General features: G+C 40.8%; 2 long non-coding RNA genes across 5 annotated transcripts in view; one reads left to right on the top strand and one right to left on the bottom strand.

Annotated features, from left to right (window-relative positions):
• The window catches only part of LOC144301877 (uncharacterized), a 31,276-nt gene extending 4,754 nt beyond the window's left edge, over window positions 1-26,522 (bottom strand). The window contains exons 1-4 of one of the 4 annotated variants that reach the window (XR_013368777.1): window positions 25,515-26,515; window positions 4,545-5,969; window positions 4,186-4,288; window positions 1,516-2,505 (exon numbers count right to left, since the gene is read on the bottom strand). This is a non-coding gene — a long non-coding RNA (uncharacterized LOC144301877). The other 3 variants (XR_013368775.1, XR_013368774.1, XR_013368776.1) reach the window with 3 other exon arrangements.
• On the top strand, window positions 4,711-11,406 carry LOC144301878 (uncharacterized). Its single transcript, XR_013368778.1, has 3 exons — window positions 4,711-5,002; window positions 6,025-6,210; window positions 6,776-11,406. It is a non-coding gene; the product is annotated as an uncharacterized LOC144301878 (long non-coding RNA).
• Window positions 26,523-26,820: the final 298 nt, after the last annotated feature.

The following is a 26,820-nucleotide window of genomic DNA, read 5'->3' as shown; positions in this document are numbered from 1 at the left end:
GGCATATCCTTACTCTTTGGGTAGAGTAGACCAGGGGATAGGGATAGGGGTTTCAGAGATGCATCACAACTACACAACTGTGGTTCCTCTCCTCGAAGGAAACTTCTCTGTTTCTCCAGGAGGTTTGTGGGCCTATATTTACCTTGGAACCTAATGGCGGGGTGGCTGTGGTCTTTGCAGAGTATGGACATGTTTCATATTATATGCATGAGTGATGGATGATCATGAAACCTAATATATTTGGGGCCCAATACCATCATCCACCATAAAAGCAAAATATTTTCCCATCTAGAAGTCAAGTTGGAAAAACCTCTCTCACAGTTGGTTTGGGTTTTAAAGACATAGTAATGGCTGCAAAGATGGCCTGTTCGTCCAGATAAGACTGAAGCCAACCTGACACCTCATTGCAGTCTGGTCCCTCTTCCAAAGTTCTGTTATGCATGTGGGTGGTGTTAACAGTGTCCTTCTGGCAGCTAAAATGGACCAAGAGAACAGCCTAATGGTTAGAGAAAACCTAGTTGGGATAGCAAGAAATGCAGCGGCTGGACTGGCCAGATAAGACTGCTGGGGGCCAGCGGGACAGCTCTTCCAGAGTGTGAGGTATTTGGGGTTTGGCAAACCCTAAGAAGCTGGTTGCCAAGCCCTGTTGCCCCTTGGTCCCCTGGTGTATTTCAAAGGAAATTAAATCCACATGTTTCTGATTTGCTGACACTTAAAGCTCATCCAAAGGTGATTTTGCAAGAGTGGTTTGGACACAAGAAGCCTAGAGAAACTTTAATTATTATTGTTATTTTTCATTTTGAAACATAGACCTGTACGCTTACATAATGAATGCCATGCCTACAAAATCAGAGCCTAGTTTTGCCTTACCAAAACTTTTTGTTCTGGGCCCACCAGAGACAGATAATCGAAGTCAACTGCAGAAGACAAACATCCAACCTAGAAATCTCTCTCACAAATGGTGCTGTTAACAGGCCCTTTTGATTGGGTTGCACCTCAGAACCCCCAAACCTAGAGTTCAAAATCATATGCACAATATGGATTGAGTGTATTGATTTCATTATTCCCTCAGACTCTGGCCAAGGAGCTAGAAACCTAAATCCAAGATGGGATCATGTTGGTAGGTCCTGGGAACCAAGGTCCAAAGATGCGGGGCACGGCTCCTCAAGGGCAAGAGGCCATCACAAATGCTTTCTGTAGAATGTTCTAAAATGTCTTGCCATGTCCCTAAATGAAACCTAGACAAGGAGCAACTCCAATTCAGTTTCAGTGAAATAGAATCACATTAGACACTTAGAAAGAGTAAGTGCTTCTGGACAGAATATGTGACCTCTCCAAGTCTAGACACATGAAAACTATTGGCCAGGGAGCTCAGGGACCAAAGGGTCCCTTCTTCTGAACCTGGCATAGACATTTTCAATTTCTCCTATTCCCTCCACACACACACACACACACACACACACACACACACACACACACCCAAGCCACTGCATATAGCGTTTCCTCAAGACTCACCTCAGAGGAATTGAATCTCCCGACAGAAGTGGTGGCTTTGTTCTCTCTGGCTATTCCCACCTGTTCTCCCAGCTTTAGGCCATCAACTGCTTGGTTAGCAGCTTACTCCGTTAGTCTCCACCATTGGAATCTCCCAGTCCCTAGCACAGGGTCTCGAACATGATGTGTCTTTAAACCTCTGATAAAGTGGGTGATGAGGGCTGGGATGAAGAACTGGGCTTCACCTGGAACGCAACCCTCTCCAGTTTCTCTGCTTCTGCAGTTGGATTTCTCTGGATATGCGGTGTACATTTCTGGCTCCCTCTCGCCCTAGGGCCTTCACACATGCTCCTGCAATCCCTCATTTTTTTTCATCCAGGTAACCTTTGCATAGCAGGTCAAGTTAGATGTCCCTTTCTCGAAAGGCATTTTCTTTTCAGCCTAGGGATGTGCTTCCCTCCCTCCTCTGCATAGTCGATACATATTTATATCTACCTAAGGAAATACGAGGTCACCTGCATTACCTCCCTTCCCATCAAACTGCTGGCTCCTGGAGGCCAGGATCCATGTCTGTTTCTCCTTCATCCATCCCCAGCACCTGGGCCTGAGAAACCAGTGTTGGTTCACGGACTTCTCACACCAGCCTGGTACCGGTCTTTGCCACCAACACAGCTTATTTCTGTGAACTATACAAACTAAGAGCAATGAGAGAGTTTTCAGACACTTGGAAACCAGTGCCCACTTAAATCAGTTTGCTACGGCTGCCATAATAAAATGCCACAAATGGATGGCTTAAGAACAACAGAAATGTTCTGATTCAAAGTTCTAGAACTCTAGAAGGCTGGAGTCTTAGATTGAGGTGTCCACAGGGTTTGTTCCTTCTGAGGGCCATGAGGAAGGATTTATTCCAGACCTGCCTTTTGGCTTTTCCTGGGTTTGCTGGCAATCTTTGGCACCGCTGGTCTGGGAGAAGCACCATGTCCATCTCTGGCTCCATCGTCACATGGCAATCTGCATATGGGCATGTATGCCTCTGTGTCCAAATATCCCAGGATCCCTTTTTCTAAGGACATCAGTCATATTGGATCAGAGGCCACCCTAATAACCTCATCTTACCTTAATCATCTGCAGAGACCCTAAATTCCAAATAAGTTCACTTTCATAAGTATTGAGGGTTAGGACTTTGATACCTTTTGGGGGAATGCTGTTCAACCACTCTTCTGGTAAAGAAAAAAAAGGAGCTTAAAATTGACATTGAAATACAGTGATCATTTAATTTATTGTCCAAGCAAGGACATTTTTTCTGAGAACGGAGGGGGGCACTTTTAACAATTTTGTAGGGACAACAGGCACAAACCAGCACTATCCCGGGCAGGCAGTCTGGGATGTATGGCCACCCTCTGTGGCCATAGGCTCATTGCCGAGGCTTTCCCACACAAGGATGCTTCGTACCTTCACTTCAAATCCCTCTGTGTTTGTGTTCCCAGCAAGTTCAGTCTGTTTTATACACAGTCTCGGTGAGACCAAGGGATTAGCTGTATTCCGGTGATAGTTAATTCACTGTTTCCAGTTACCAATTGCAAGCCCAATCTCAGCAATTAATTTGGCCAGATCAAATCAGGCCCTCTTACACCTGTTCCCCTGTTTTAATTAGGCTTTAATCTCCCTGGGGGAGTTGGAGGCACTGAGCACCATTACCTAAGCCTTAGATTAGGAAGGCAGTGTCAGATACCCCACGTCGCCATAATGCACAGGCGCTGTCCCTGAAACAGGTCCCGCCCTTTGGTCTAGAAATCTGCCTTGACAACTGTGATCCCCCCAGCATGGCTGGGGAAAAGATCCTTTTTTTTGTTACAGACTTCCTTTCATCTCCTCCCAAGGGAAGGCAATGTTCCCAGTGGTGCTTCTTTCTGAGGTAATTGTTGGACAGGAGTCAGCCAGTTAAGGCTGCCCATCTAATTAACAGAGTCTGTTATGATTTATCAGGATAATGAGGTGGGGAACAAAGACATCGATTTTTTTTCCCCTTCCTGATATTTTGGCCTCTTTTCTTCCTTTTGGAAAATGACCCAATGTTAATGAGAAACGAGTCGCTTATTGTTGGGGTGCAAATAGACAGATAAATGACATCAGTAATTAAGTCTCAAGCCCTCTTCGGTATACAGAGCCATTTGTCAGGCAATATTATTCAATTAATTAATTCCATTAGGGCTACCACATTTCTCTAAATCCAGCCATTCAACCATCAGTGATGATAATTCATATGATACAAAAATAGAATGGTTAATAAAGGCATAGTGAGTCCAGGAAGAAAGTATTTTAGCCACCACAGAAAGCCTAGCTAGAAGCATTTGATTTGAAAACGTGTAAAGTGATCACAGCTAGCCATGTACCTCTTCCCATCACGGACTGAACATATATGTTCTGGGCATTCCTTATTTCAAATGTCTAGGAGGAGAAAGGAGGACAGCGGAGTGGTCCAAATCACCTTCTGACACCACATCAGTGGACACTGTCAGGCTTCTGGTCATTTGCCCATCGGTGGTCAGAGAGGGGACAAGGGCCATGAAATGTGATTGTCTCAAGGCAATACAATGAGAGAGAAGGTTCTCAAAACAGGTGGCCAGGTTGTTTTTTTTTCTTATACAACTATCTACTGGTAAATATTTATCAAAATGAAAATTGGCTTACCAGCTGTGTGGTCAATTTTTGTCTGCTTTCTTTCCTCTTTTGTCAGGGAGAAAATCCTGACTCATCCATCTCTTACTGCTCACAACTCAAGGTAATTCTGTCTCTGTTGATGGTCATGTTAACAGAAAACACACCCACATTCTCTTTAATCCCCTTACTCTTTCCACTCTCCTTTTTAGCTCTTGCCAACTTTCTCAGAATTCTTTACACCCTCCTAGTGTGAAACTTGCCTTCCAAAAAAAAAAAAGTAACAGTCCAGAACCACATTTAAGAAAACTCGAACTAAAGGAATTAGTATCATGACAATCTAAAGAGGAAAGCCAACAACTCCTTCAGTCTTGACAAATCCCCGTTTATACCTCTTCTTCTGCCTCCAAATCCACCTTTCCTTAACTCACCAACATGAGCATAAATAAAATACTATTTCTGTGTTTCATTTATCACTTTATTCTGTTTGAGTGGTTGCTAATACTACTGGAGCATTGTGATCTGCTCTTTTTCATTGTGACACAGCAGTATTTCAGCTAGATTCAGGATTAAATATGCCCTGTGTGCTGGCGTGGGAACCTTTCTACCATTCCTAGGAAAACAGCTCACATTCCAAACAGCTGACTTCCAAAGTCCAGAATATGATCTGCTTAGAAGCTGGGGAGCTGCCTACACAGTTCTAGCCTCTTTTCTCCTCCTGACTAATCAAGGCATCTTTTGTTTCCTGAGCCCATTCTCTGGGAAGGAGTGTGAAATCAACATTGAAGGCCCCCAAAGCTTACACAAGCCTGGGTGAGAAGGAAAAAGCCCAAGAAAGCGGTTCTCAAATGTAAGCGGGCATCAGAATCACTGGAAAGCTATCAGGACAGACTGCTAGAGATTTGGGGAGGGAACCGAGAATTGGCATTTCTAACCCTGTCCCCTTACCACCTCAGGAGAAAGTGTGCCTTCAGAAAAAGATGGTCTTGCCCAGGGATCACATTTTGAGAACCACTGGCCTAGACACTATACGTACAGAGAGACTACAGGGAGTTAAGTAGATTTCAGAATCCTGCATCCAGCCAATAATCTGGCTAATGCAAAGGCCACCCTTCCCAGGGATGGACAGGAGAAAAGCGAAGAGGCTCTCTTCCTAGGTCTCCTCTACCTTTATCTGTAGGCAGAGACCATGCCCTAGAGTCAAGTCAACAATTTCCTTGGAGGAGGGCAGCATCATTTGCAGTTTTATAATTAGACCCAGAAATAGTGCAGAAGACTCCCAAGATTGTGGGATCTTCACATGTCTGTGAAAATGTTTTGTTTTGTTTTGCTCTCTGCTTCTTCTGGATGTCATACATACTCACGGTGTTGAGCAGGCTTGACAAGGCTTGGGAATCTTCTACTGTTCTTCATGGTTAGACTCAGATACCCATAAACCTGTTAGAATAGATTGGGGACCTGACAATTCTCATTTTACATGCAGTGATTCCAACAGACATCTGGTCTAGTGCTTCCCAAACTTCTCTTTGAACCCCACTCATAGAGATATACAACTCAAATAATCCCTTAGCAATCTATATTCATGTCTTAATTCTAGCACATTACTCTAGTGTCTAGCATGGTTCCTCACAGAAAGCAGAACTTATGACAAGGGCTTTTGTAAAGGAAGCTTATTCTGGAGAGTGATCCCAGGAAACAGGAGTCAAGGCCAGAAGGGAACGAAGCAAGGAAGGAGAGAAGGTGGCCACATGATCCATCTTGCCTCCTGTGAGGACCCTTCTAAGGAGCTGTGTAGAATGCACATCAGAATTTTCAGCCTGAGGGAAGAAAAAGGAAAGCATTATCCCATGGACTCTCATTCTCTTTTGGAAGGTTGTCTCATGAAGTGTCAACACACTTACAACTTCGGGTAATGCAGGCATGTATACCAGGATACGGCCTCTGAGAAGCCCAGGGCTGAAAAAGAGACATGTGATGCAGCTGAAACAAGGCACTGTTTGGATCCACCTGCACAGAGTGGCTGCCCCACAATGGCAGGCATCAAAGGTGGGCCAAGAGGTGAGAGACACACACAGAAGATGTCCAATATGGTGCATTACATAAAGAATGGGAGTAAAAAATAGTTTCTATTTTATCCACATATATTGTGAATCTCATATTGGTATAATCTTTAATATTCAATATATTTAAAAATTTAACTGAATGTGCGTATTAACATAGAATTTCAGGAGTGTGTGTCCAAAACCCATAAACCTTACAAGGTGCCCACATGCCCTATTTCTAAAAAATTCTATCATTTCTGTGCCCAAAAATCACTAGGAAACGGTGAAGAGACAATAAATTTCATGATGACAATTGCAAGACCCTCAGATACAGGGAGGAAGTCAATAAAAGAATTATTTTGTGTTCGCTGTTTGGCGCTCACATTAAAATACAGGTTGAAATTAATTAGGAGTTGGGGCATCAAAAATCGCTTTTATGACCGCATGTCTGAAATTCCTATATTTTGTGCTTAGAAAATCAACTTGCTGCTATTTATAATCACTTCCATATAATTGTTAGTTCTTTATAAATGAAAACCAAAATTATACATAATTGTCACTGTTTTTTCTTTCTGTAACAGTTTCTGAAGTCCAGGGGCATCTTCAGAGGGAAGATTTTGATGAGAAAAAGATCATCTTCAGATAAAGAGATTATCATCAGGCAATTAACTGAATTAATAACACGAATTTCAGCATCTGTGTTGCTGGTGCTTCTAGTCTTTAACAAATGATCCATTCAAGATATGGACCAAAGAACATATGGCTAAGAATAAAGGCCATTTGAAACTGTACAACAGATTAGAAGCTTTGGGGGTTCAGCTCAGTTAAATTGACTGAGGCCAACTCATGAGCATGCTCAGTTAAGCCTCCCTCCCTGCCATGCATGTGTACATGATACCCACTCAGGGGCTCTAGAATCATTCTGGGATGAGAGGTAGAAGCATGTAAATACTTTCTAAAAAACTTCTTGCCGTTAAAATCTTCAAAACCATGCTCAAGTACAGAAACAAGAATAATGAGCCCTTAACTTCTCCCAGCTCAATTATCACGGTCAATCTTAAATACGTAAAAAAAAAATTTTTTTAAATCTAAGTAGGCATCATTTTTGCTCCTAAAGACAAGAAACTTGGGGAGATTTTCATGACCTCCTGAGGGTTTGTGACCTGCTGCTTCTTTGGTTCACTGACCTTGTTCAATCCTCTCTTTATACAAGGGAATGCTATGCTTCTCCCATTCTCTCTGGCTGTCTCTCATGCTTGCAGCAAATTAAGTGAACTCTCTATCATTTCAGCAATGGTGACATATAATCCCAGTGTTAAAGGATGGAATTTCCCAACGCAAGAAGCAGCAGAAAGCGAATGGAGGAAACGTTGCCATGAGCAAAGGCTCTCAACACAGTATCTCCAACTGTGCTACAAAGCAGCCCAGCTTTTGGATGAAAAGTGAAAAAAAGAATCTGACAATGGAGTGATTGTTCTCCCTCCACAAGCAATGCTACTATTTCTAACCCCTCGATGGGCTGTGCTGGCACCAGGCAGACATCGTCTAGGTCTTCCTCCAGTGGCGGGCAAGCCTAAAGGCAAAGGGGAAAGGTCCTGTTGTTTTCCAAGAGAACAAGCTCCACACTAGGACTGCAGCCACCAGAACCTTCCCTCACAGAACAGAGTAGGATGATCAGGGCAGCTACTCACCTTGTCTCATTTGTTCACGAAGAACCCAAAGCCAGCAACGTGGATCTGCTCCTTGCTTTTTGTCCAACTACTTGCCTACTACTCTAGAAAAACAACCAAGGTCTGCCAAGAATCTGCAATCTCCTAAATCTTAAAATAATGACTAGCCTATCCAGAGTTTCCATCCAAAGCATTGTTGGTTCCTATACAAGAAAACCCTCTGGGGTGAGAGTCAGGAGGCCAAGAAAGGCATGTGGTTATTTTTGCCACACTTAGGAAAGAATGGGAAAGTCTATTTTTGACATCAGCTGTTCAGCTTTCAAATAGCATCAACCCGTAAAACATACCTAATTTAAAAATTGGTTACAAATTTTACTTAACTTTAAGCCTTTTAGGTTTTGTATTACTTCCAGTGCATGCACATGCACATACATGAGCACGTGTGTACACACACACACACACACACACACACACACACTCACACCTACATTCTATTCCCTGGCCATATATGAGCTAAATAAAGTTTTGGCATAGATTAAGGGAATCATGCTCCCATTTCCATAGGACAACTTTCATCTTGAAAAATATAATAATAAACAAGTGATGAGGTAGAGAGTTGATTGCTTTGTTCAGATTACAACGCTTCTAAGACTGACTATGGCATTCAGTGCAGTTAGCCATTAAACAAGGAACTATGTGTTCAAGAGATATGACGGGGGCATGAAATGGAGAGGGATGAGGGGCAAGAAAAGGAATCACATGGTAGTTGTGTACTATTGCAGTGGATGTGTAAGTCATTACACTTGGACCCTGAGCTGAAGGCAGAGATCAGACACGAAGTTCCCTGAGGACTAATAAGGACTGCAGTGTCACTGACCACTAACCACATTTGCTCACACAAGTGAAAATGGCTTCTCCACCTGGGGGCCCCTAGCTTAAAGGGAGAGCCAAGAATTATGTGTTTCCTTGGTTTAAAGAGAAAAAAGCATATATTTCAGTCATGAAAGCATTTGCAGTCCAGAGTTTGACTTTTTTTTTTAGCTAAAAAACAGAAAGCCGCTCCATGTTACCGAAATGATTCCTAACATGAAAGCATGGCATTGTTTTTGCTCTTAACTCATTTCAAAGGCAAAGAAAATTACTGTTCTTTGAAGCCTTTGGTTCATATTGCTCATCTAATGTAAAATAAAATTACAAACAGAGGGCAGCCTCCCCTGCCCTCCTCTGCATCCTCAGAACCCACTTGCTCTCAACTCCTGGAGTCCTTGGTAGATGCTCCCTACCTTTCTCCAGCTGTGTAGATAGGCATTCTCATCCCTAACAACCACCTTGCTCCATCACTGCAGCCCCCACAGGACCGGAGGTAGGAGCTGTTAAATGGCTGAATGCATTTGGGAATTATAAGATTTTAGTCTTTTCTATCAAGTAACCCCTTTTTTAATGAAAATAGAAAAGATGGAAGTGGAAGAAAAGAAGTCACAGTTGTAGGGATGCCTGGGTGGCTCAGCGGTTGAGTGTCTACCTTTGGCTCAGATTGTAATCTCGGGGTCCTGGGATGGAGTCTCATATCGAGCTCCCCACAGGGAGCCTGCTTCTCCCTCTGCCTGTGTCTCTGCTTCTCTCTGTATCTCTCATGAACAAATAAATAAAATCTTTATTAAAAAAAAGTCACAGTTGTAAATTTAGTATCAAACTTCACTAAATAACGGAGAAAGCAATGCAAATATTAAACCAAAAAGAAACTGAGTTAGAATCCTGAAGGGAGGCCAACTGTGCCGGTGTGACTGGGAAGGCCCATTTCCTGACTGCAATTCCCACATCCCAGGAAACCCCTCCATCCTGGGCAAACCTTGGCATGCAATCACCCTGCAGGCTATCAGTGACTCTCAAGAGACCAAAACCCAAAAGTCCCCTCAGTTGGAAATCAGCAAGATTGGAGAGAACTCACTACAAATGCAAGACGTGCCCTGGACCCCCTCACCACCACCATGAAGCTCTATCTCTGACCCGTCTGTTTCTCCCACTGCACTGAAAACAATATGATTACTTTTCTGGTTATTCATTTATCATGTGTTGTCCCGACTCGGTGTGAGCTCCACGCAGCCAAGGAAATTATCTCACTGGCTTCCCACCATAGGCCTAAAACATTCCCCCAGCAAACAGAGGATGTTCAAGAAACATGTCTTAGATGCAGAACTCTCTCCCAGATCATGGGATCTAACAAAATCGTTGCACTGATTCTAAGAGGCACAGTTTTCCACGATGTAACATCTCTGGAATCCAGAAGCATCTCAAGTCAACAGTGCCTTTCAACAGCCATTGGCCTACGGGGCAGTGGCTGTGACATGGCTGCCTTTGTGTCTGTGTGTGTGTCCACGTAGACGCGGCTGCTCATGCTGTCCTCCCTTCGACTGTGAGACATGTGCATCTGTGAGTTTAACCCGAGAGCTTAACTGCCATTTAGAAATGTTCTCAAAAAAAATTTCACCATGATTCAGCATTGAAATGACAAGCTATTTTGTACTCAGAAAGGCGCAGAAGCCAAACAGTAGGATGTAAATGTGGTATTAGCAACAACTATTTGTCACAGAGGAATGATCATTAAGTCCATGTTTTCTTGCTAAGGAACAACCAACCAAGTGCCTTAGGAACCTCAGAAAGGAAGGTACCAACAAAGACAGGCAAGCTGTGTTACTTTCTGTCACTGAGATATCTGTTTAGTTGCTAAATTTCTCAGAAGCGATGAAGATTAATTTCAAAAACTCTGCTGTGATGGACTCGGGAGTCGGGATTGTTGTTCAAGGTACTCGGCAGTCTATGGGCAGCGTTTTCCCTTTCTTATATAAAATAATGGTGGATCTTACATCCAAGGGCATCTCAGATGTGACTTAATGAAGTAAGGGATTAGCCTTTTCCAATCCTTAATTCAGGTCTGGCACCATCCTCCCAGGGGTCACCAAGGACACTGCTGGTACATGACAGGGTCAGTAGAGTGTAGCAGCTCATTAGGTTTGTGCAACTCTTCCAGAACTTCCGGCAAGTGTTCTCACTGGCTCTTACTACTGGCTGGGGGTGAGGAGGGCTCTTGGGTTCTAACAACAACTTTAGGTTTCAGGTCTCCATCAACTTCCCATCGATGCCTTCTCATGCAAAGTGCTCTGCTGCACTCGCCCAGCTGTGCTCCTCACCCCAAACTCCTTGCTAAGCCTGATTGATGCCCATTGACAGAGTTTCATGATGGCCTTGGCACTGCACCTACCAAATCCTGTCCTACAGGGCCTGGGAAATCTCAAGCACTAATTGCAGTGTATACCTTTAGGACAGTTATCTACCACCTTTGGTGACAACAGCTGTATCATTCTGAGAAAGGATTTAATTGTGTTCCCTCTACAGGATGGAAACAAGAGATGCTCAGGAATGGTGCAAGTACAACCACACAAGACAAATCTTGGTCAGTGGCCCAATCAGAAAAGCGCAGTTGGTGGAGTTATTAGAGACAGTCCAATTCATCACTATGAATAGTGATTATATGTTGAGTTAACAAAATGGGTTCATTTTTCTTAATGTCTCTAGAATCTCTCAATATATTGTTATATGTTTGTCCTTTTGTAGCTTGTTTATTCATTTATTCTTCTATTAACCAGATAATTAAGTGCCTACCATATGCTGGTCTACTTTACTAGACACAGAACATCAAAAAACAAACAAAAAAGATAATTTCTACATAATATATAGCATAGGATATAGCATAGGATGGGTTTTCAAGCTGGGGCCCACAGACCCTCTCAAGTAGTGTTTGAACTTGGATGGGAAAAAAAACAAAACAAAAAAAAAAACATTGTCTTCACTAACCTCTCACCCCTGGAAAGACTGACTTGTCTCTGTCATTATAGTTTTATTTTTTCCAAAAGTCCCTATAAATGGAATTATACAGTATATAGAACTTTCGAGACTGGCTTCTTTCACTCAGCATAACACCTTCGAGATTCATCCAAGCTGTTATGTGTGTCAATAGTTCATCCTTTTTATTGCTAGACTGAATAGTATGCCACTGTAGGAATGTACTCCCAGTTTATTTACACGTTCACCCATTGAAAGATATTTGGACTGTTTCCAGATATTGATGAGTATGAACAGAGCTGCTTTAAACATTCAGGTACAGATTTTTGTGTGAATGTAAGTTTTCTGTTCACTTGGGAAAACACCCAGGAGTAGGATTGGTGGATTGTAGCTAAGTCTTTGTTTGGCTTTATAAGAAACCACCAAGTGGTTTTCCTGAGGAGTTATGCCATTTGGCTTTCCCACTGGGAATGTATGAGGGTTCCAGCTCTGTATTGTCATGAGCACTTGGTATTGTCAGTACTGTTTTTTAATTTTCAGCGTTTTGCCATTCTGGGCATGTAGTTAGATCCCATCAGAGTTAACTTGTATTGCTTTAATGGTCAATGATGTTGAACATCTCTTCATGTGCTTATGTATGCTAGGTATTTGCCAATATTTTGTTAAGAATTTTTGCATCTGTGTTCATGAGGGGTATTGCTCTGTACTCTGCTTTTACTGTACCATCTTTGTTTGGCTTTGGTATCAGCGTAATGCTGATCTTATTATTTGAGAGGTGTTCCTCTTATTTGAGAAGTGTTACCTCCTGTTCTATGTTCTGGAAGAGATTGTGTAGAATTTGTTTTATTTTTTCTTTAAATATTTGGTAGAATTTTCTAGTGAACCATCACTAGCAGTATTTTGTAGAATTTGCCAGAATGATCTGAGCCTGGAGATTTCAGCAAACAGACGGGTTCTAACTGCAAATTCCTAACTGCAAACTCATTTTTAAAAACAGTTATAGGGCTAGTTAACTTATCTATATTTCATCTCAGGTGAATTTTGGTAGTTTGTGTTTTTTGCAGAATTTGTCCATTTTATATAAATCGCTGCATTCAAGAACACAGTCTTTAGTGATAACTCATTTTTCATGCTTGATATTGGTCATTTATGTTTTCTCTCTACAACTCTCATTAGAGATTTATCAATTTTATTAATCTTCTCAAAGAACCAAGTTTTGGTTTCATTGAGTTTTCCCTATTGGTTTTGAAATTGTTTTCAATTTGATTAATTTGTGTTCTTATTTCTATTATTCTTTTTCTTTTGCTTGTTTTGGGTTTCTTTTGCTCTTTTTTTCCCCCTAATTTCTTAAGATAGCATCTTAGATTACTGGTTTAATAGCTTTCTCATTTTAAATATGAGCATTTTAATTGTATAAATTTCCCTATAAGCACTGCTTTACCTGTATCACACAAGTTTTGATATATGCTTTCATAGTCAAATTAGAAAATATTCAAAATATTTTCTAACTTCCCTGACACTTCCTTTTTGACTCATGGATTATTTAGAAGTACACTGTACATTTCCAAGGGTCTGGTATTATTCCTGTTATTTGACTTTCAGACTAATTCCATTATAGTCAGAGAATATACTTTGCATGATTTCAATTCTCTTAATTTGTTTAAAAAATTTTATTATGACATAGGATATGATTTATCTTGGTCACAGTTCCATGTATATTTGAGAAGAATATTTATTACGCTGTTTTTGGATGTAGTATTCTATAAATGTCAACTCAAGTCAATAATTTATAGTATATACCCTTGTTGGTTGTCTACTAGTTCTCCTGATGACCAAGAGAGGAATATCGAAGTCTCTAGCTATTGTTGTGGATTTGTTTATCTTTTCTTTCAGTTAATTTTTGCATCATGTATTTTCAAGCTCTTTTATTTGGTAAACAAATTTAGGATTATGCATCTTCTTGATAAATTACTCCTTTTATCACTATGTATTATCCCTTTTTATTCTTTGCTCTTAAGTCTGCTTTGTCTGATATTACTGAAGCCACTTCAGCTTTCTTCTGATTAGTGATATATGTTTTCCAACCTTTATTTTATACTACCTAGGTCATTATATTTGAAATGAGTTTTTTTTATGGGCAATATATATAATTGAGTCATTTTTTAAAAATCGGTTCTGACAACTTGTGCTTTAATTAGTGTGTTTACTCCATTTACATGTAATGTAATTACTAATATCTTTGGATTTAAGCCTACCATTTTATTGTTTTCTGCTTGTCTATTTTTAGTTTTTAGGTTTTCCCTTTTCTTTAAGTTTCTTTTCTCTTTTAAACATTTCTTAGTTTTCTATTTTAATTTATCTATTGTATTTTTACTATGTATCTCTTTGTGTAATGTTTAAATGTTTGTCCTAGGCATTAAAATATTCATATTTAGGGACGCCTGGGCGGTTCAGTGGTTGAGCATCTGTCTTCGGCTCAGGGCATGATCCCAGAGTCCCAGGATTGAGTCTTACATTGGGTTCCCCTGGGAAGCCTGCTTTTCCCTCTGCCTATGTCTCTGCCTCTCTCTCTCTCTCTCTCTGTCTCTCATGAATAAATAAAATCTTTAAAAAATAAAATATACATATTTAACTTTTCATAGTCTATATAGAATGAGTATCACTTCAAGTGATATATTAACACCACATACATTCTCTTACCCGTGCTTCCTCACTCAGGTTGGGTTTTTATATTTTTTACATCAACATACACTGAAAATTCCACTAAACAATGATAACTTTTATTTTTAACCAAAATATATCTTAAAGAACTTAAAAGATGAAAAGGAGACTATTATATTTACCCAAATATTTATCATTTGTGTTGTTTCCCTTCATTTTTGTTGTTTCTGTTTGCCTTCTGGTGTCATTTACCATCAGAAGGAATTCCTTTAGTAATAGAACTGGTGATACTAAAGTCTCTTAGTTTCCCTTCACATGAGAATGTCTTTATTTCATCTTCAATCCCGAAGGGAATTTTTATGAAATACAGAATTATGGGTTGGTAGTTCTTTTAAAATGTTCTTCAAAAATGTTCCATTTCTTTCTGGAAAAATCTGTGGCTATTTAAATCATGTTCCCCATGGGCAGCCTGGTGGCTCAGCGGTTTAGCGCCGCCTTCAGCCCAGGGCCTGATCCTGGAAGACCCGGGATCTAGTCGCATGTTGGGCTTCCTGCATGAAGCCTGCTTCTCCCTCTGCCTGTGTCTCTGCTTCTCTCTCTCTGTCTCTCATGAATAAATAAATAAAATCTTTAAAAAAAACTAAATAAATCATGTTCCCCTATAAGTACTGTGTAGTTTTTCTCTGGCTACCTAAAGAAGGTTTTTTTTTTTTAGTTTTCAGCAGTTTGATAATGATGTGTCTAGGCATGGATTTCTTTGGTTTATCTCATTTGGAGTATCCTAGACTTCTTCAGTCTGTAGGTTTATGTCTTTCTCAAAATTTTTTCTTTCGTTTTCAGCAGTTTGATAATGATGTGTCTAGGCATGGATTTCTTTGGTTTATCTCATTTGGAGTATCCTAGACTTCTTCAGTCTGTAGGTTTATGTCTTTCTCAAAATTTTTTCTTTCGTTTTCAGCAGTTTGATAATGATGTGTCTAGGCATGGATTTCTTTGGTTTATCTCATTTGGAGTATCCTAGACTTCTTTAGTCTGTAGGTTTATGTCTTTCTCAAAATGTTTTCTTTAGTTTTCAGCAGTTTGATAATGATGTGTCTAGGCATGAATTTCCTTGGTTTATCTCATTTGGAGTATCCTAGACTTCTTCAGTCTGTAGGTTTATGTCTTTCTCAAAATTTGGCAAGTTTTCATCCCTTGTTTCTTCAGACATTTTCTGTACACATCTTTTCTTTCTAGGACTCCTATGAAAAGATAGACATTTTGATGTTGTTCCACAAGGTTAATGAAGCTCTGGTCTTTTTTATTTTTAATATTTTTTCTCCATACTGTCCAGATTCTATAATTCCTATTAGTCTATATTGAAATTTGCTGACTCCTCTGTCATCTCCATTCTGCTAATGAGCCTATCCTGTGAGATTTTTATTTCAGTTACAGCACTTTTCCATTCTGAAGTCTCCTTTCAGCTTTTCTTTATATCTTACATTTTTCTGAGAGTTTTTATCTTTTCATTTTAAGAATGCTTCTTGCCCTTACATGTTGAGGTATTTTATAATAGCTGTTTTAAGTTCTGTGTCATCTAAGCATTGGCTTCTGTTGACTGTCTTTTCCCACACAAACTGAGATTCCTCCCAATTCTTCATAATGGGAGCAATTTTCAACTGTATCCTGGATATTTGATGATTGTGTTACAAGACTCTAGGAGTCTAGATTGTGACCAAATTCTATGGAGAACGTTGATCTTTCTTCTTTCTTTCTTTCTTTCTTTCTTTCTTTCTTTCTTTCTTTCTTTCTTTCTTTCTTCTTTCTTTCTTTCTTCTTTCTTTCTCTCTCTCTCTCTCTCTCCCTCCCTCCTTCTTTTTTTTCTGTCTTTCTAACAGAGTCTGCCAGGTTCAACTGAGGTCACAAATTCCAACCAGTCTTCTGTGGGTTGTAGTTCTAGTGTAAATTCTGTTTTCCATTACTTCAGATCTGTCCCTGTGCACATTATCAGGTGGCCAGTCTGAAACCTGGGCAGTGATCTTATTTGTAGTCCAGTTCTCAAAAACAATGGTATACTATTTAGGTTCAGGTCTATTATTCGGTCTATTATTGTGAATCTCAGGGCTGAGCACAGAACTTCATCAACAACTTCATGAGGTTGGTTTCTCTAGCTCTTCCCACTCTCTGGTACTTTCCAGTTCCTACAGGCTCAACTTTTTGGTCCTCTGGCTAGAAATCTGGGGCTTTACTTAGCCTGCTCTTCTATGCATTTCTCATAACTATATCTGCACCCAGGGACAAACGGTGGGAGGACACAGAGGGAAAAAAAGCATTGGGGGTTTGCCTCACACTCTTGGGACCACAGTTCCTCTGATTAGAAAGAAGACTCTCCTCCCTTGGTTTTAGGCTTCTGCAAGTTCTCATACCCTTGATTCCACAGGATTGCTTGGGGGACTGAGTTGCAAGAGAATGGAGAAAAGAAAAAACAAAACTATGTAGGGGATTTCTCCACTCTTCTAAATATTAGGAGACCTCCTTTCTGCTCCCTGTAGGGCTTCTCCTGGGGCTCTCTCTGCAAATACCAGTGCCTACTTCTGAGTTTTGGGCTATGCTAAATCGAGGATGGATGGTTCTGGAAAGGGAAAATGATACCTTACCACTACTAGTTCAGGGCTACTTCTGATTCTGTCTTCACCATTCTACCAACTCCTATAGCAGCATTTGCTTGGAGACAGACTGGAATGTGCTTATTCCATCTTGCCCTGAACCAGAACACAATGTGTTTTATTTTATAAATTTAAAAATGATTCTAAGATACAATTCACAGGCCTATTAGTTTCCAAAGACATCCATGGCAGAGAAAGGACCTTTAGCCCAAAAGGTGGGATAGACCTATCAACAGTCACATGCAAATCAGCACATACATGCTCGGGAGGAGCAGCTAGGATCTTTGGAAGTGCTTAGAGAACACCTAGGCTAGTTTGAGATCAGGGAAGGCTTCCCAGTGGGCAAGAGAGGAAGAGTGTTCTCTGCAGATGGAAAGTCATGCTCATGAGCCAGAAAAGAACCACAGTGTGGAAAGTGTGGGTCACAACAAGTGATTCAGAGTGGCCAAGACATGAACTTCTCTTGGCTCTTGAGACCATACACAGAAGATATCATATTGTTTTATTAGATAGCATTGGTGGACTATGAAATTCAATGAAATCCTAAATCCACTGGAAACTATCATCCTGATGATATCCATTGTAGAATCCAATTCCAGATCTCGATCTCAGTTCTATACATAGACTCTGTATGTAGGCATTTAACATTTGAATAAGGAGCCCATTCATTTTGTATGCTTGGCAACAAACTCTGTTGTGGATACATATACCATTGGATAGCTATTTTAAATTGCTATTTCAGAGATCAAAAATTCAATGAGAAGACTGAGAGCAAAATATAAAAATGAAGAATGCAAAAGAATAAAATAGCCAAAGGAAAAAATTTTAATTCTAGCTTTTCATTATTATAAACTAGAAAAACCACAAATAACTGACATAATCAGCATAATGCATTTCTCTGTGCTTTTTGAAAAATTCAAATTTGTCAGAGCTTGGGGCAGAGCATGGAAATAAGTATGATGAAACAGAGAAAGTGTGCTAAGAAATAAAAAAGAACTTAATCCCCAAGGCAGGTAAATCCAGTATGCAATAACACAGATTCAAATCCCCACAGACAAACACACATAGGCCTGCTGCAAGAAATCCAGTGGCTCTGCCACAGAGACTGTGGATTGAAGTTGCCCTAAGGCACTGAACTTACTTCCTTACCATGCAATAGAAGGATATTTGGGGAGGGGGAGAGAAAAAAAGGAAGGGCCATATATTCATAAAACTATAGAGTTACACAAAATATTACTGGCTAAGGATAATAAAAGACAATAATGAGATAGTTACTTAATTTATCTTTTCTTTTTTAAGATTTTATTTATGTATTCATGAGAGACACAGAGAGAGGCAGAGATATAGGTAGAGGGAGAAGCAAGCTCCCTGCAGGGAGCCTGATGTGGGACTTGCTCCCAGGACCCTGAGATCATGACCTGAGCCAAAGGCAGATGCTTAACCGACTGAGCCACCCAGGTGGCTTAATTTATCTTAAAAGAGCATATGGTACCATCCCATGCAACACAACTTGCTTGATCAAAATGATTATAGAACTGGGGGACTTTCATTCAGGCCCTCAACTAACCAACTTTTAATTATGTTAGTTGAGCATCTACTATCAACAAAGCCTGCACCAAGCTATACTGGTGTGTTAGGACTAAACTGTGTTCCTCAAATTCACATGTTGATCCCTTAATCTTCAGTACCTCAGAATGTGACTATATTTGAAGATAGGACCTTTAAAAAGTTAAAGGTTAAGTGAGGTCATTAGAGAGGCCCTAATCTAATCTGATGGATGTCCTTAGAAGAGGAGAAAATTTGGACACACAAAGAGACATGAGGAATGTGCACACACTAAAGAAAGGCCATGTGAGGACACAGCAAAAAGTGACCACCTGCAATCCAAGGAGAGAGGCCTTAAAAGAAACCAAACCTGATGACACTCTGATCTTGGACTTTCAGCTTCCAGAACTGAGACATGAATTTCTGTTGTTTACGCTTCCCAGTCTGTGACAAGAGCCTGAGCTGAGGCGGGAAGGTAAATGGAGCTCACAGGCTCATGAGGAAGCTGACCCAAGGACAAAGAGTAACAATACTGAAGACCCATGTCAGGTGGTGAGAATAAGTGTGTGGGTCTGTAAATAGGGTACAAGGTGGGGAAAACAGAAGTGATTCCAGAAAATACTCAGGTCAAAGAATAAACTCAACTTCAAAAACCATCAGTACTGGGACCCCTCGGTGGCTCAGCAGTTGAGTGTCTGCCTTTGGTTCAGGGTATGATCCCAGTTTGGGGATCGAGTCCCATATCAAGCTCCCTGTGAGAGGCCTGCTTCTCCCTCTGCCTATGTCTCTGCCTCTCTCTGTGTCTCTCATGAATAAATAAAAACAATCTAAAAATAATAAAAAAAATACCAAAAACCATCAGTACTGTTACTTCCTCTAGAAGCTGGATTCATCCTAGCATCTGTCAGACTGAAATGCCATCTGGGGTCAGCCTGGGAGTTCGAAGTTGCCCTCTTAATGAGGTTGTCTCCCCATCAAGAGGTTTGGGATCCTGCTGCTTTCCAGGTATAAACCATCCCCAAGCAACTAGCATAAAGAGGGCAGCATGCTAACAGTGTCCACACATCCTTCCATCCTAAGCTTTCTCATAATGGTGCACAAGTTTATCTCAATGAGCAATGATCTGACTGATCTCACAGCATAGCTCAAAAACTCAATGAAATGAAAATCATAAATAAAACAAAAGAGATGGGGAGTACAGATTCAAGAATCCTGCATACCGGGAGAATATTGGCTATTGAATATTAGGAGTTTGAGAAAAATAACATGGAGACATGAACTTAAAAAATAAGTTAGAATACTGCTTACCTGAATATAAGTAAACTCAACTACCAAGTAAGATTAATAAAAGCAATTTCAAAAGAAAAAAAAAGAATCACCCCTGGACCTAATCTGGTGAATTCTCAAATGTCAGCTACCAGAGAATATAAACAAATTATTTACATCGGGAAGAGAATTTGAATGGCACCAGATTTCTCACTGGGAACATCTGGAACATTGAGGAGTGGAGCCAGGCTTAAGGTTTTTGAGAGGTAAGGCTCTTATCCAGGATCCCTCTGTCTGGCCAATATCATGTGTAAAAAATGAAAAAGAGGGGTGCCTGGGTGGCTCGGTTGGTTAAGTATCTGCCTTTGGCTCAGGTCATGATCCCAGGATCCTGAGATGGAGCCTGAATTGGTTTCCTCCTCAGCAGGGAGTCTGCTTCTCCCTCTGCTTTTCCCCCTGCTCATGCTCTCTCCCTCTCTTTCTCTCTCTCTCATAAGCAAATAAAATCTCTAAACAAAATGAAAAAGAAAAAAGAAGACCAAAGACATTAGACATCTCAATAAGACTCAATTAAATTCCTCCACTGAATGACACATAATCTGAAACAGTTTTAAAGAACTATTTGTTATATGCTATTTATGAAAAACAATAGCCAAGTGAAATTACAAAGAAAGCTTGGAAAGAAAAAGATGGGAAACTATATCAGGCAAGAGTAAACAAAATGAGAGTGGAGGCAATATGAAGATCAAAGTGGAATTTAAGACTAAGAGCTTTATTTTTTTAAGATTATTTATTTATTTATTTATTTATTTATTTATTTATTTATTTGAGAGAGAGAGAGTACTAGGGGAAAGGAGGCAAAGGGAGAGGGAGAAGCAGGCTCCCCACTGAGCAAGGAGATCTACAAGGGGCTCAATCCCAAGACCCCAGGATCATGACCTGAGCTGAAGGCAGATGCCCAATCGACTGAGCCACCCGGGCATCTAGACCAGTCTAAACCACCCTAAGACCAGTCACTTTAAACAGGACCAAGGAGATTAGGAGAGGGCTCCATCCTAACCACCCCTCAACCCCAAGGCCCTGCCTCCTCACATCACCAGCTTAGGAATGAGGGCTTCAACATCTGCATTTGGACAGACATAAACAGCAAAAATGTAGACATCCTGGTCAATGTGGAAGACTGAGATGATGAGGAAAGATGTCCTGCTCCAAATGAATGGAAATATTGAATAAAATACAACAACAGAATTTTGTTACACAGCTGAGCTCAAAAACAAACATCAGAAAAAAACAGGTGGCACAAAGCACTCAGCTACTGCTAAAGTATCAATAACAGTGCAAAAAGCCTGGGGCGCCTGGGTGGCTCAGTCAGTTAAGTGCCTACCTTCTGCTCAAGTCATGATCCTGGAGCCCCGGGATTGAGCTTTGCATCAAGCTCCCTGCTGAGTGGGAAATCTGCTTCTCCCTCTCCCTCTGCCTGCCACTCTTCCTGCTTGTGGTCTTTGTCTAATAAATAAATAAAATCTAAACAAAAACAAACAAAGAAAAAACCAAAAAACAAAAAGTGCAAAGTCTGGCAGAGTCCAACAGGAAAAACTCCTTCAAATAGCTCAGGGACATCGGGGCTAGGACAGTCCGTACTGGCAAAGAAGCTCTAGCTGCTGTGCTGGGAGAGGCTGGGAGCTGAAAGGGGCCACCAGTACAAAACCAGGACCTGCCCGGAGCAACTTGGCTCCTGAAGCCAAACTAGAACAACTCTACCCCTGGGCCCAGGAAGCTTGCTTCCAAACCAGACCAAGCCATGGATGGGAAAAGAATAACCCAGGAGTAATTGGAATGACTGAATTAACATATTACAAAGTTTCCTCTTACCCATGAATTCAGAACTGCCCCCACATTTATTATTGGGGTACAGGTGCAAAACTATGCAATCTTTTATCTGATTACCAACTAGAACTGTACTATTAAGAACTATAGTCAACTGCATTGTGTCCGTGCAGGCTGCTTCTTCATCTGAAAAAATATTTGCTGGGATACACCAAACCACACTGCAGCTGGTTCTTTCCACCATTATGACTCTGCCAGCCTGAGGTCAAGGGCATCCCACATTTCAGAAACTGTATGAGGCCCAGGCTTGGGACACAGAACAACTAAGACATTTCAGAAAGTATTGCATGTCTTTGAACCTCAGTTTCTTTGTCTGAAAATGGGAATGATCATAACTATTTTTGAAGGTTATCATAAGAATCAAATGAGATATGTAGAATAGTACCTATTAATAAACAAATGAGCATTATTATTATTGTTACGTGTTTAGATATAAATCCCTCCTCGATCAGAAGTAAAGAATTGCCCCAATGATTTATTTCTATTTTTGGTTTAAATATCTTGCTAGAATTCTTCTTTACAGCCAAATAATATTCCGCCGTATGTTATTTATCCATTCATCAGATGATAGACATTTGGGTTGTTTCTACGTTTTGACTATTATGAATAATACTACTATGGACATTTGTGCACAAGTTTTGTGTGGATGAGTGTTTTTCAATTTTCCTCGGTATACACATATATAAAAGTGGGATGCTGGATCATATGGTAATTCTATGTCTAACTTTTTGAGGAACTGCCAGACTGTTTTCCAAAACAGATGCACCATTTTACATTCCCACCAGCAGTATATGAAGGTTCTGATTTCTCCGTATCAGTAGTATGTTTTTAAAGCAACCAAGGAGCCACTGAAAATTGGGACATTCAGCATCCCCACCTCTTTCTTGGAGGGCATCACAAGTTGGTAAAAATCTGCTTCCCTTTCATTTGTAAAAATAGAGATAGAACGATAGGGGTTTGATCAGTCTTTCTCCTAATTTGTGGAGATTTCTGGCATGGCAAACACCTTCCCCTCTGATTTCATCTTTTTATCCTAGAAATGAAAATGGCAGAGACAGAAACTTCTCATTAAAGTACCTATTTGGTCCAACATGATAGGGAACATACAAAACATGGTAAATAATGGTAAGAAATGTGGATTCAAACCTAAGACTTTAGAACATGTGAAAAGGCTCCACATACAATACAACCACATCTTTCACAAGCCTATTTGAGGATCAAAGGAACTCCCTTGGTTCCAAAGAGAGAGATTCTCCTTGTCCTTCTTCCAGGCCTAAGAAAGCAAAGACCAGAGTGATGAAGAAATAAGCTGAGGAGCCAAGGTAGCTGTAACCAAAGGCCGTCCCAAATTACCTAGAGTTCAGTGATTTTTCAAATGGTTTTAATAGAAAGAAGAACAAAATAAATAGCATGCTCAAACTTCTCATCAGAAGCCCAATCTGCAGCAAACTGCATTCTTGGAGAGCATCATCAACCACGGCTGAAATGGACTTTGGATATGATGCATGAGGCTGGCCATATTTTGAATCTTATGTCCACATACGTTGAATAGAAAGGTTCAATTGGAGAGTTCTTTCAAGTGTAAAATGTAATTTTGTTGGTCATAGCCCAAAAAATCATCATGGTACAGAATGACTAATAGGATGCTACATCCTTTTTTTCCACAATCAACTACAAGAGGGAAAAAAAAAAAAACCCAGTGGAATATTCTTTTATGCGTTGCTTCCCCTATGCAATTCAAAGCACAAAGCAGTAGAGTAATAAAATTAAATATGCTATGATGGAAAAAAACAATTCCACCGTAAATAAGCTTTATTACTCCATCTGAGAAAGAAAACAGGGAGCCGGATTGTGTGTGACTCTTCCCCTTCAAAACCAAACCATAATCAAAAGCAAACAGGTTCAAAAACACAACAGAGATAACACTGGAATTTGCAGCTGTGATAGAGATCCGTGCTGTGAAACAGCTCCGCACAATGAAGGTGCAGAAGTGTGGTGTTTGGTTGTATTTGGGAGATGCCTGTGAATGGGGGGCCTAAACACTCCCAGGTTGGGACCAACAGCATGAGGTGCCATTTGAGCCTTGAACAGGAGCAGAACAACAGCCCCTGAGTAGGAGGTAGGGAATGATTTTAAGAATCTGCAGACTGCCATCCAGAGTGAAATATAGCCCTGCAGGTCCAAAGGCTCCTGGGGCTGTGTGTCACTTTCTACGGCTTGGGGAGATGTCTTAATCTTTCTCTATCTGTGGAGCCTCTTGAGACAGAGGAGGCTATTAGAAAGGCCTCAAATGTGATCTCAACCCCATATAGGTTGGCATCTGAGATTTATCTTTGTCTCTGCATCTTAGGGCAAGACAGGCATGAACCTCAAGTAGATCCTCGGCCCATGTGTCACCCAAATAATTTTTATGATGATTTGTCCTCTTATGGCCAACTTCTCCATTTGTGCCTCTTATCCCCAGAATGGTCTAAAACGTTAGCTCCTGGTCACCAGGCATCACTGGGCAGGTAGCACTGCTGCCACCACCAGAGTCTGTCACCATGAGGGAGGGGTTCCACATTCCCACAGGTGACTCCCTTGGCTCCCAGCCACTCTCTGCCTTAACTCTTGTACTCCGGTGAGTTTCAGCCACCTTCTCCCATGATGGTGGCAGGGCCTGGACTTCCCCTGAATCTCTCTGCCTCTGAAATCTCGCTCTCCAATGTGACACGTGCACGCATCAGAATCCTAAGCATTCTAGCACTCAGAATCCCTCCCTTTCCATTCTGGCGGCACTGGCTTCACTCACAGATCTCAGCAAAAACAAAAACAAAAACAAAAAAACCCACGCAAAGCAAAAAGAAACCAACACTTCTTTTAAGGTTAGAAAAAATCCAATTACCTCTTGCTCATCAAGGGGCTGGCTAATTATGGATTACAGGGGAATTAATGAGTCTTTCTCTTTCAAAGAATGATCATATATAAACATCTATACAGAAGAGAATCCATGTCATGCTTTTTAAAGCAATTGTTCTAATGCTTTAACCTCATCTCCTTCCTGTCAAAGTACAACTTTCAAAAAGTTAAACTCATGACTCTCATACAAATATAAAATGAACATGTGTCCAAAATGTATTTGACTCATTAATGAGCAAACCAATACGACAGGAAAGATGGTTCAAAGAGCATTTGCAGAATCTATGACCTTTAAACACAACACAGAATGTTAAAATCACTGCTCAGTTAGGTATAAAACTGGTTAATGCCCTACATGGGAATTAAATCATAACCTTTGTGGTTATTTTTTCTAAGGGACAGAAATCGACAGGTTAACATGTAACTCTACTGTGTCTGAGCTTATCAACCAGTAAATAGTTAAGTCAAACAGGAATATCTTCCCCTCAAGAATCAAATAATCCTTGGGTGAGCCTGTCAAACAGTGCCTTGGTATGACCTTGAGAGGACATGCCCCTTTGGCTTCTATCTAAGTTTTGGATAATTTTTCTGAACAATCTCTAAAGAGAGAAAATTCTAAACTAGTTATCTCAAAATCTCCACACCTATTCCCTCCTAAACTTAAGAAAGAAAAAAAGAAAACCATAAGGACATCACTCACACTCCATTGGGCTCTTGATGACCAAAGAATGATTGTCACCTGGTAGAATTTCAGACAGCATGACTCAGCGGTAGGAATGGTATTTTGGCAGCCCGCCCTCCCATCACACAGATGGCCACCAGCTCTCCCAAGACCAGTCCTGGCCAACAACACAGACACTTCGAGTTCCAGGATAGCTCATTCAGGAATGGATTAGGTGAGTTTATACCTTCATCGAGACATCACAGAATTGGAACTTCAAGGAACCTTCTGGAAAGTCTCCCTGGATCTTCTAGGACAGATGGTGTTTCTTCTATTCAGTCCTCCCAGGGCTGAGCAAGCCCACTATCGGTCCATGCCAAGCTATCATCAGCCTCCCTGGCGAGGATCTTTTCTTCAAGCTCTCTTCATCAATCTAAGGCCATTTCTTCTTCTAGCCTCTGTGAAAATGGCTTGCAATTGGTCAGTGTTTTCATCTAGAACCTCTTAAGACAATTTTTAAACCTTCATTTCTTTTAGGCTAAATAACCCAAATTGCTATCATTTTCTTAATTCTATTATTAGTTGTGCTTCGTTGAGCCCTCTTGGGCCTCTCCTCTTGGGCACAACAAAGCCCCTGGGGGGATGATGACTTCACAAACCAAGTTTGCTGTCTTCTGCACCATATGAGCTTTCTCTCTAAACAAAAGCCTGGCCTCGCTCACCTGTCTGCTGTGAAGACCCATTAGGTTATTTCTCCTATTGTTTTGCTTGCTCAGCCCTCCCTCCCTTCTTTCCTCTCTTCCTCCCCTCTTCCTTCCTTTCTATTTCTTTCTTTCCTTCTTTCCCTCTTCCCTTCCTCTTGCTCCCTCCCTCATTCTTTTCTTCCTTCTTTTTCTTCTTTTCTTTCTTCCCCTTCTTTTCAGTATAATGCTTCAGTTTTTATGCTTCTTTTTTTAACTGAAGTACTATTAACATACGGTGCTACTTCAGTCTCTACTCATAAGGTGCTACTCAGTCTCTCTTCATTGTTTTTGGAAATATTTCTACTATGTTCCTCAGCACATGGTCATTGTTTTTAAAAAGTTAGCAATTATAGTTAACAAAAAGAAGAAAATAAAAGTTACCCATCATCACACTTCTCAGAGACAACATCTGCTCATATGTTGACGCTTTGCATTTCAGGGTTTTTTCCTTGATATATGTATTTTTAAGAAGCAATCAGACTGCATTGTACTGCTCTTCAGCTCTAGGATCAGGGTCCCACACTGCCATCTGCTTAAAGCCGCCTCACTCTCGGGCTGCTGGGTCACTGCATTAGGCTGTCACCATTGCTATAACCCAATTCAATGTAAAGCAGCTTCTGGTCTCAGAAGCAGTCCTAGCAGCCACTCAGATCAGTTTAGGAGGCAAAATAAAATGAATCCACCAACAGTGATTCATTTAACCAGAGAGAAAGCCATAGGTGGGAGAACACGCTGGCCAGTCCTTGGGAGATGCTCAGAAGGAAGGCTAAGCGAGATATTTATTCAAACCAAAACTTCTCCTTTGTTCCG

This window comes from Canis aureus, chromosome 30 (assembly GCF_053574225.1).
Source record: "Canis aureus isolate CA01 chromosome 30, VMU_Caureus_v.1.0, whole genome shotgun sequence".
NCBI lineage: Eukaryota > Metazoa > Chordata > Mammalia > Carnivora > Canidae > Canis > Canis aureus.
This window is presented reverse-complemented; position numbering and strand designations above follow the sequence as displayed.